The following is an 8,710-nucleotide window of genomic DNA, read 5'->3' as shown; positions in this document are numbered from 1 at the left end:
AATCTTTGTCTTGTAACTGGCATGTTGAAACCATTCACAAATGTTAGTGATTATTGATATAGCTAGATTAAAATCTATCACCTTTATAAATATTTCTATTCACTGCATTTGTTCTTTGTCTTTTTCTGACTCTCTGCTTTTAATTGAGCTTTTTATGTTACCATAAAACAGTATTTTTAATATTTCATATCTGTTCCTTCTGATGTTGCTGTCTTTCATTTATCTTATCCATATGTTATAATTATCCAAAACAGGGATAGTATTGTTGTATTAAAATTATCTTTTAACTATGAATAAAAAATAAAAGACTTTATAGACTTTAACTTATTACCTCTCAAGTGCTTTTCCTTTCATTACATAGATCCATGTTTTTGACCTAGATTTCTTTCTGCCTGAAGAACTTCTTTTAATATTTTATTCAAGATGAGTCTACTGGCAATTAACTTTTTCGGTTTTTGTTTATCTGAGAAAGTTTTTATTTCTACTTCACTTTTAAAGATTTATTTCACTGGATATATATAATTTTAGGCCAGTGGGTTTTCTCTCCTTCAATAAATTAAATATTTCATTCCACTCTCCTCTTGTATGATTTCTGAAGAGAAGGTCAAGGTAAATTTTATTCTTGTTCTTGTGAAGGTAAGGTATATTTTCTCTCTGACTTTCTTTAAGATATTATCTTTGTCTTAGATTTTCTGCAGTTTGATACATACTTTAGTGTTTTGTTTTTGTTTTTGTTTTTTTATATTTAACCTCTTTTGTTTTCTGAACTTTCTGTATCTGTGGTGTGGTATCTGTAAATGATACTGGAAAGTTTTGAACCACTATTACTTCAAATATTTCCTCTGCTCCACTCTTTCTTCTCCTGGTATTTTTGTCCTTCCATTTCATTTTGTAAAATTTTGATTGAATGATCTCCAAATTCAGATTATTTTCTCCCCTGTGTCAAGTTTACTAATGATTGCATCAAAGGCATTCTTCATTTCGGTTATTGTTTCTTTCATTTTTAGGTTATTTCTTATAGTTTCCTTCTCTTTATTGGTATTACTGTCCAGTCTTGCATACTTTCTATTTTTTTTAATGTTAGCATCCTTAATATATTAATCATAGTTACTTTAAATTCTTTTTGTTCCCATATCTATGTTTTACATGAGTCCTTTTCTGATAATTGCCCTGAAACTTCAGATTGTGTCTTTTCTTATCTCTTGGTATGCCCTGTCTTTTTTAATTGAAAGCTAGATATCATGTTATACTGGGTAATATGTACTGAGTGACACAAACATTTAGCACAAGGATTTACACTAATCTGGTTAGAAGCTGAGCTGTGTTTAATGTTTATAGTGGCCAGAGGTACCAAAGGTTTCAGATTCCTCTATCATTTTGTTTTCATCTCTTTTCATGGCATTGTGGCTTCCCTTTTTACTGTTCCTTAGAGAAAGGCTGTGTCTTTTACAGCTCTTCTAGCTCTCTATTAATATTCTGAAATCTTGTTGATGTTGTGGTCATGATCTTGGTCCAATGTCTCAGGTGGTGCTTCACAAATGTTTCTATACCTTTTCCAGGTTCTACCTTTTCTCTTCTTTCCCATTTCCTTCCATGGCAGTAGTGTTCCTTTTCTGTTTCCTTGAAGCCCAGATGCTGATCACTCTATTTCTATCTGTTTTTGATTTTCTTCTTTCTTAGGTGAGACAAGAAGCCTAGAATTGGTGGGGTTGAAGCAGAATTCCTTTTCTCTGGCTGGAATAAGGTTTCAGAGTTGTCCTCTTGGGGGTTTCTACTACTTGGAGAAACTGGGTTTTTGTTAGTGAGAAGAGTCTAAGAGTATTTCACAGTGACTATTCTTCCACTCCAGAGCTGTAAGAGGATTATTCTCAGATCCTCACCCTAAGGTTTTACTGGGGTTTCTGGAGGGAAAGTCTTCAAAAGTGTAGGATCCTCCCCATGACTTTAGTCCCCTGGAGTTTCTTAGTCTCATACTAGCTCAGACTCAGTCCCCAGGAATTCTGTAATTACCATTTAAGTGTTCCTGCCAGCTGTGGATTCCATGAAGCAAAACTTGAGCTTGCCCAATATATGCCTGTTGCTTTAGACTTTAGAGCTGTGGTAACCTTGGTTCTCTGAAGAGTCTAGGAACCCCTATGATGTTCAGCACTGGGCTCTGACCTCCCCTGAGGACACAGTGCCCCCCGGGACCTCTGAAGAGTCTAGGAAATTGTTGATTTTCAGTTTCGAAGCTTTTAAGTCTCTGATTGGTCTTTTGGCCACATATTCCATGGAATGTTCTTTCAGTATCACTGTAACACTCATGATCACGGTTCAACTTTCATGTTGGTGCCTAAGTGACATTTACCATTATTTCCCACTTTCTTCTTCTGGAAACTTCTTTGTCCTATTCCCTTGATCTCTGTGAAAACTCATTTTCCAAGTTTTCTTACTCTTTTGCTGGTCTCTTTTTCTTGTTCTTCCTTATCCAAACTAAATATTGAAGTTTTCCAGGATTTGGTAATGGATCTCTCCTTCTTTTCTCATAAGAACATCATTTTTCATGACTTTAAAACCATTTATAAGATAAAATCTCTTAACCTGATATATTGAAACTAAGCTATTTCTGTTATAATCAACGATGTAAGTTTTATATAAAACCTCCTCTTGGGTAGGTCATTTATAGGCATAGTGAACTTAGCATATTCATGATCAAACATTTAATTCCTTAACCCCATCTAAAATTTATTCCTTTGCCAGTCTTCTCTTTCTCCATAAATGGCATAACTATCTGAGTTGAGCCATAAATCTGGAGTCATTGATCTTTCCTTCTGCTTACACCATGAATAAAATCTATCTGCAAGTTTTTATTGTTTCTGCACTCAAGTTTTACCTATTGTCATCATCTTAGTTCAATTCACCATCACCTTTTGCCTAGAAAATTTCAAAAGTTATATTACTTCTCTTTCTTCTAGTAATGTCTTCTTCCAATCTGTATTTCACACAGCAACCAAAATTTCTTTTTAAAAATGATTTATTTATCTATTTAAAGAGAGAGAGTAAGAGAGAGAGAGAAGGTGGAGGGAGGAGCAGAGAGATGGAGAGAGAGAAATTCATGAAGCAGACTACCCTGTGAGCACTAAGTCTGATGCACTGCTTGATCTCAGGACCCTAAGATCATGACCTGAGGTGAAATCAAGAGGTGGATGCTGAACCTACTGAGCCATCCAGGCACCCCCCAAATTACTTTTTAAACTTTAATTGTTTGATTATTCTACAAAAATCCCTTCGAGATTGCCATGGCTCTAAGAATAAAGTCTGAACTCATCTTTTTTTCTGGTGTTTTCTATCACTACATCAAATGTATATGCTTTATTTCCTTCATAGCACTTTCCCTGGTGTGTAAATATATGCAGAGTGTACTTCTCTTTTTCCATTCTCTTCCTCAAGTAGATGGTAAGACTTATCATGATTATCAAGGACGAGGTTTTGTTGTCCCCTGGTTTCAATATTGTAAGTAGGAATCAAGCATATTCTTTAAAAATATGGGAGATAGGTACAGTGACCAAAAGGGGTATTTGATTGGAATAAGAGAAGAAATATTATATTCAAGCAAGTTGTGGAGCATAGATTTTTTTTTTTCTTTTTCATGGAGCACAGATGTTCTTGACCATGCCATGGGTTGGAGGGAGACAAAGGATGTATATAGGTATCCTATGAATACAGAATTAGGGCAATTATAAGCATAAAAAAGGAACTACGATAGAAGACAGAAAATACTGAAATGTTTCATTGTTAATATTTTCCTAATGTGAGAAGGAATCTTTTTCCTTCTGATCACTTAAAAATAGGAAAATATTTTCTAATTTATATAACATTTCCTTACATTTAAAAGGAACTTATTTGTCTTTTAAGCCAAGAAAAACATCTGGCATAATTCTGAGAGGACCTGGAGTTAAACATAGGTGCTATAGGAGACCCTGTGCCACCAAAGGTACATATGGGTGCTGGGTTATCAGATGGCCACAAAGTTCATTCCGGATAGTTGACTTTCTTAAGGAGTAGTCAAAATGAAACTAATGTTACTTTAAAAGCTTCTCAAAGAATATTGTCTGTGAACCTCAGTTTGAGAAAAACTGATGGAGATGAATTCTTTTTCTGAAACACAAGGATACATCCTATCAGGATTTTCAAACTGTTTTCCTGACAGGTTGAGTTGCTTTAGGGATTCTGCATACAATAAAGTATCTTCTATCAAATAATGAAGATTTTTACTGCCTGAGGAAAGTATTCATCACATTTATATGTTATATAATGGAGTTGGAAAAAAAAAAAAAAAAGAATCCTTTTGCTGAAAGTGTTTGAAAAATCTCAGTCCATGACGATCTCTCTGGGCCATTTGAACAAAAGGGCAGAGCCCCACAAGATGAAATAAAGCATTCCTTAAATGGTGGTGTAATTAAGTTAGCTCAGAAAATATGTGTTTAAGTGACAAATATTATTGACTCAAGGAATTTTAATATGCTAGTTCAAGTGGTGAAAATTCAGGAGAGGAGCATAATGTGCTGTTTTTTAATTACGATGATAATTTTATGTGTGTTTGCTTATTTTGTTTCATTTGTTTTTTTTCCAAGACACCAATCTACATTGTGAGGCAATAAGTAATGATAGGATTTGGGAAGCATTGCTCTAAATAATGCTAGTTAGAATATCTTGTGTCTATTACATGAATTTAATGTATCATATATATGTATCATATATAATATATTATATGTAAGTATATATACGGTGTGTGTGTGTGTGTGTGTATACATATATATATAGAGAGAGATGCATGTTCAACACTACTCACTTTTCACATTTTCATAGAAAAAAGTTGGTATCCTTACCCAGTTTTATAGATGAGGCCTAAGGATATTATATAATGTGCCTAAGATTATATAATGAATAAGACACCAGCATTTGAATATAGGTTTGTTTGACTTGGTATTACTCAAAATTAAGTACATTATTTATTTCAATTTTTTTCAAAATCTAGCTTTGGTCTACCAATTTCCTGAACTCCAAGCCTGCCAATTGACTTTTAGGTTTTCATTTACTGGATAAGTATAATTTCTCCTTGGAACAAAGCCACAAATTTGCCCTTTTAGGCAAATGTCCTAGATGAACTCAGGGCATTTCTAATTCTGAAATTCTAACTTCTCTGAATTTTCACAATGCATATGTATTTTTGTTTCCCAAGGGTTTTTTTTTTTTTCCACCTCTCATTTCTTACTTTAAAATTCTTACTTGTCTAAGCCACTTTCTAGTATCTTTTTTTCTCCTTTGTCTTTTGAATCTCAAGTATCTTCCTGTTTTCATCAGAAATTAACTATTGCTCTGTTTCATTGAGGAGGCTACTTTAAAGGCGAATAGGCCAAAGTCATAATATTTATAAAGAAATAAAATTATGTAGTCTGATTATTTTTAACTTTGTATTTTTAAATACTTATAGATTCATAAGAAGTTGCAAAGATAGGGCAAGAAGATCCCATGTGCCCTTTACATGGTTTACCCCCAATGTTACAACTTACATAGCTATACAATACCAAAACTAGGAAATTGACACTGGTGCAAGGTAGGTTTATAGCTCTGTTATTTTATCACACATGTAGACTCATGTGACCATATCACTCATGTGACCATATCATACCAGTATGATATGGTCATATCATACTGGTATGAATTTCATATGGTCATATACTGGTATGAATTTGAATCATTGGATGACTATGCTCTGGCTCCCAGATGGCATTTTTGAAGCTATGTTTTTAAAAAAAATGGAGCCTGATATGCAGTGCCCTAAAAACTAGTTACATAAAAGAGAAACCTACCTAGGTTTAGAAATGATGGAGCAAAACTTTACTCTGGCATCAGGGAATGAGAAAGAATTGTCAGAGACCTCAGACAGACAAAACATGTAGATACTAAGATTCCTTAAATTCCATACAGAGGGAATAAAGAAATAAATGGGATAGAAACCTTCAATTCAGAAACTGGCCGACTTGTAAAAATCATCTAAGTGGTCTCTTCTCTCTCCTAACACCCAGCCTTGTGCCATTTCACGTCTAGAAGGGTGCATAGATCTAGAGAAATGTGCAGAGCCTCTCTGAGCATAGATGATGACACCAACAAATGGCTATCTGTTTGAGAAGCATCAGTCCAGCACTGCCCTAAGATTTGCAGCAGATCGAAGCCCGCACTTCCACCTACTGGACTCCTTGCTCTAAGTCTGGTAGACATTGTTATTTTTGGCTCTCCAGTGCACTTAAACTTTTCTAGAAGACATTTTCCAGTGTCACATGCAGGATTAGCAGTTTGATAAGGTATTTTGTCTTGTAGGGATTACAAGAAGACATCTTTTAACTTGCAAATATTGCTGTGATTTCAAAAATCATTGCTTTGCTGCATGTACTTGTGGCTCTAGTGCTATTAGCTTAGTGACAGCCTTCTTTGGAAAATAATTATTAGGAATGCTCTTTTACCCTCTAGGTACAAACACTTGGTCCCAGATTTTCTGGTACAACTAATGTGAGATGTGTTTGTCTGTTTAGTTAAAATATATCAGATAAAATGATAGTGTTTTCAGATTTCTTATTTATGTGTGAGTCTGATGAAACATGGTTGTGACTCTCATGAATGGTACATAGAACAGATGGAAAAACTGTACATTTCAAAGGATATTTGTACCAAATTTTCATGACATATTAAAAGATAAAAATAGAGGGTGCCTGGGTGGCTCAGTAGGTTAAAGCCTCTGCCTTCAGCTCAGGTCTTGATCCCAGAGTCCTGGGATCAAACCCCGCATAGGGTTCTCTCCTCAGCGGGGAGCCTGCTTCCACCTCTTTCTGCCTACTTGTGATCTCTGTCTGTCACATAAATAAAATATTAAAAAAAAAAAAAGTAAATTGAAAAAAAAAGATAAAAGTAGGTCTGAAGTGGATTTTGGAAGCCACTGTTTTGTTTTAAGGTATTATTTGGTGTCTGGATGTAGTTTCCAGAAATACTACCTGCGGCACAAAAAAACAATTTAAAATTTAATTATAATTACAAAAACTAATATGATAACATATTGCTAGAGTTTAAATATAAGATTTAAATTGCATTTAACTACACTTCTGTAATAGCAGTAAATGTAGCTATTTTTGCCGCATAATCTCTTTCAGAACTTGCTTTTTCTACATTGAATAATCAAATGCAATTTTGCATTCTGAATTTTCTCATAGGCTATCCTTAATTAAGCACTTTTGGGGGGTAAATTCTTAATCTTTTAAGGAGTCTATAATGCTAATTTAATTAGGTGAAGGGGATCAATACTTACAGACTTTCAGTTATCCAAAAAATAAGTCATGGGAATGGAAAGTACAGCGTAGAGAATATGGTTAATAATGTTGTAATAGCATATGGTAACAGGTGGTAACAGCACTTATAGTGAGCTTGGTGGAATGTATAGTATTTCAATTTACTATGCTGTACACCTGAAACTAATATAACATTGTATTCAACTATACTTGGTAAACTTAAAATAAATATTCCTCAACTTTGGGGCAGTTAAAAGGCCCAAGTTTTTGTTGTTGTTAATGCTTTAAAGTAAAAATCTTCAGAGATTTCCTAGTTTTCTATTTCAGACTTCAGTACAATTCTCTGATACACAGTTATGAATTATTTTCAGTGTATCTTGGTGAATGTTAATGGTGGCTCCTGTAACTTCTTGAATATTCTCCCTGGATTTATAAGGGGTATTTCTCTTAAGTCACACTGTAGAGTTGAGTCCTGCATTCTAATTTACTTTTACTGAAACGAGTTTCAAAATATCATTTATTTTCTTCACATTTAGTACTGTAAAACATTACGAGTTTTAGGAAAAATATTTGCTAGGTGGCAACTTAGTAGAGACAGCCTAAGATCAATGACAGGAGCGTTGTACTAATTCTGCTTATGTGCTGCAGGAAATGACACCAGCCTTGGGAGGGACAGTTGTATGGATCTAGATTTCCAAGGGTTAGGCAAAGAAAGATAAGAATGTTGGCTAGAGAATCCATTCAGGTGTTGTCTCTTTACCTTGTTGTCATTGGACATGCTCTAACACTTTTCCTTGCTTTTTTGTTTAATATAAATTATTATTATTACGAAGTCATCATAATTAAAAACATTGACATCTATTTTGACATAAATGACTATTTCAGTTACTTATCCCATATTCTTTTCTCGTGTTCTATTTTAAAAGTGTATAAGATTTCTGCAACAAATGTCATGAGAAGCCATTTTATGAATAAGAAATAATGTTAAAGAAATAAAAATGGTTTTGAAGAACCAATACATAGGTACTACAACTGATCCAGAATCAAGCAAACCCAGCAAGGTATGGCCTAATAGAAAGGGTAGACAGGTAGGGCTGTCACATTTTGCAAATAAATACACAGAATTAAATTTGGAATTCAAATAACTACTTTTTTATTTTTTTTAATTTTTTAATTTTTTTTAAAGATTTTATTTATTTATTTGACAGAGAGAGATCACAAGTAGGCAGAGGGTCAGGCAGAGAGAGAGAGGGAAGCAGGCTTTCTGCTCAGCAGGGATGCTGAGGCAGATGCGGGGCTCCATCCCAGGACCCTGAGATCATGACCTGAGCAGAAGGCAGTGACTTAATCCACTGAGCCACCCAGGCGCCCCTTTATTTATTTATTTTTTT

General features: G+C 34.3%; 1 non-coding gene across 1 annotated transcript; it reads left to right on the top strand.

Annotated features, from left to right (window-relative positions):
* The first annotated feature begins 2,127 nt into the window (after positions 1 to 2,127).
* LOC116596693 lies at positions 2,128 to 2,211 on the top strand. Its single transcript, XR_004288275.1, has one exon. It is a non-coding gene; the product is annotated as a small nucleolar RNA SNORD88 (small nucleolar RNA).
* The last annotated feature ends 6,499 nt before the right edge of the window (positions 2,212 to 8,710 follow it).

The sequence above is a fragment of the Mustela erminea genome, chromosome 7 (assembly GCF_009829155.1).
Source record: "Mustela erminea isolate mMusErm1 chromosome 7, mMusErm1.Pri, whole genome shotgun sequence".
NCBI classification, from domain to species: domain Eukaryota; kingdom Metazoa; phylum Chordata; class Mammalia; order Carnivora; family Mustelidae; genus Mustela; species Mustela erminea.
Note: the sequence above shows the minus strand (reverse complement) of the source record. Positions and strands in the feature narration are given on the sequence as shown.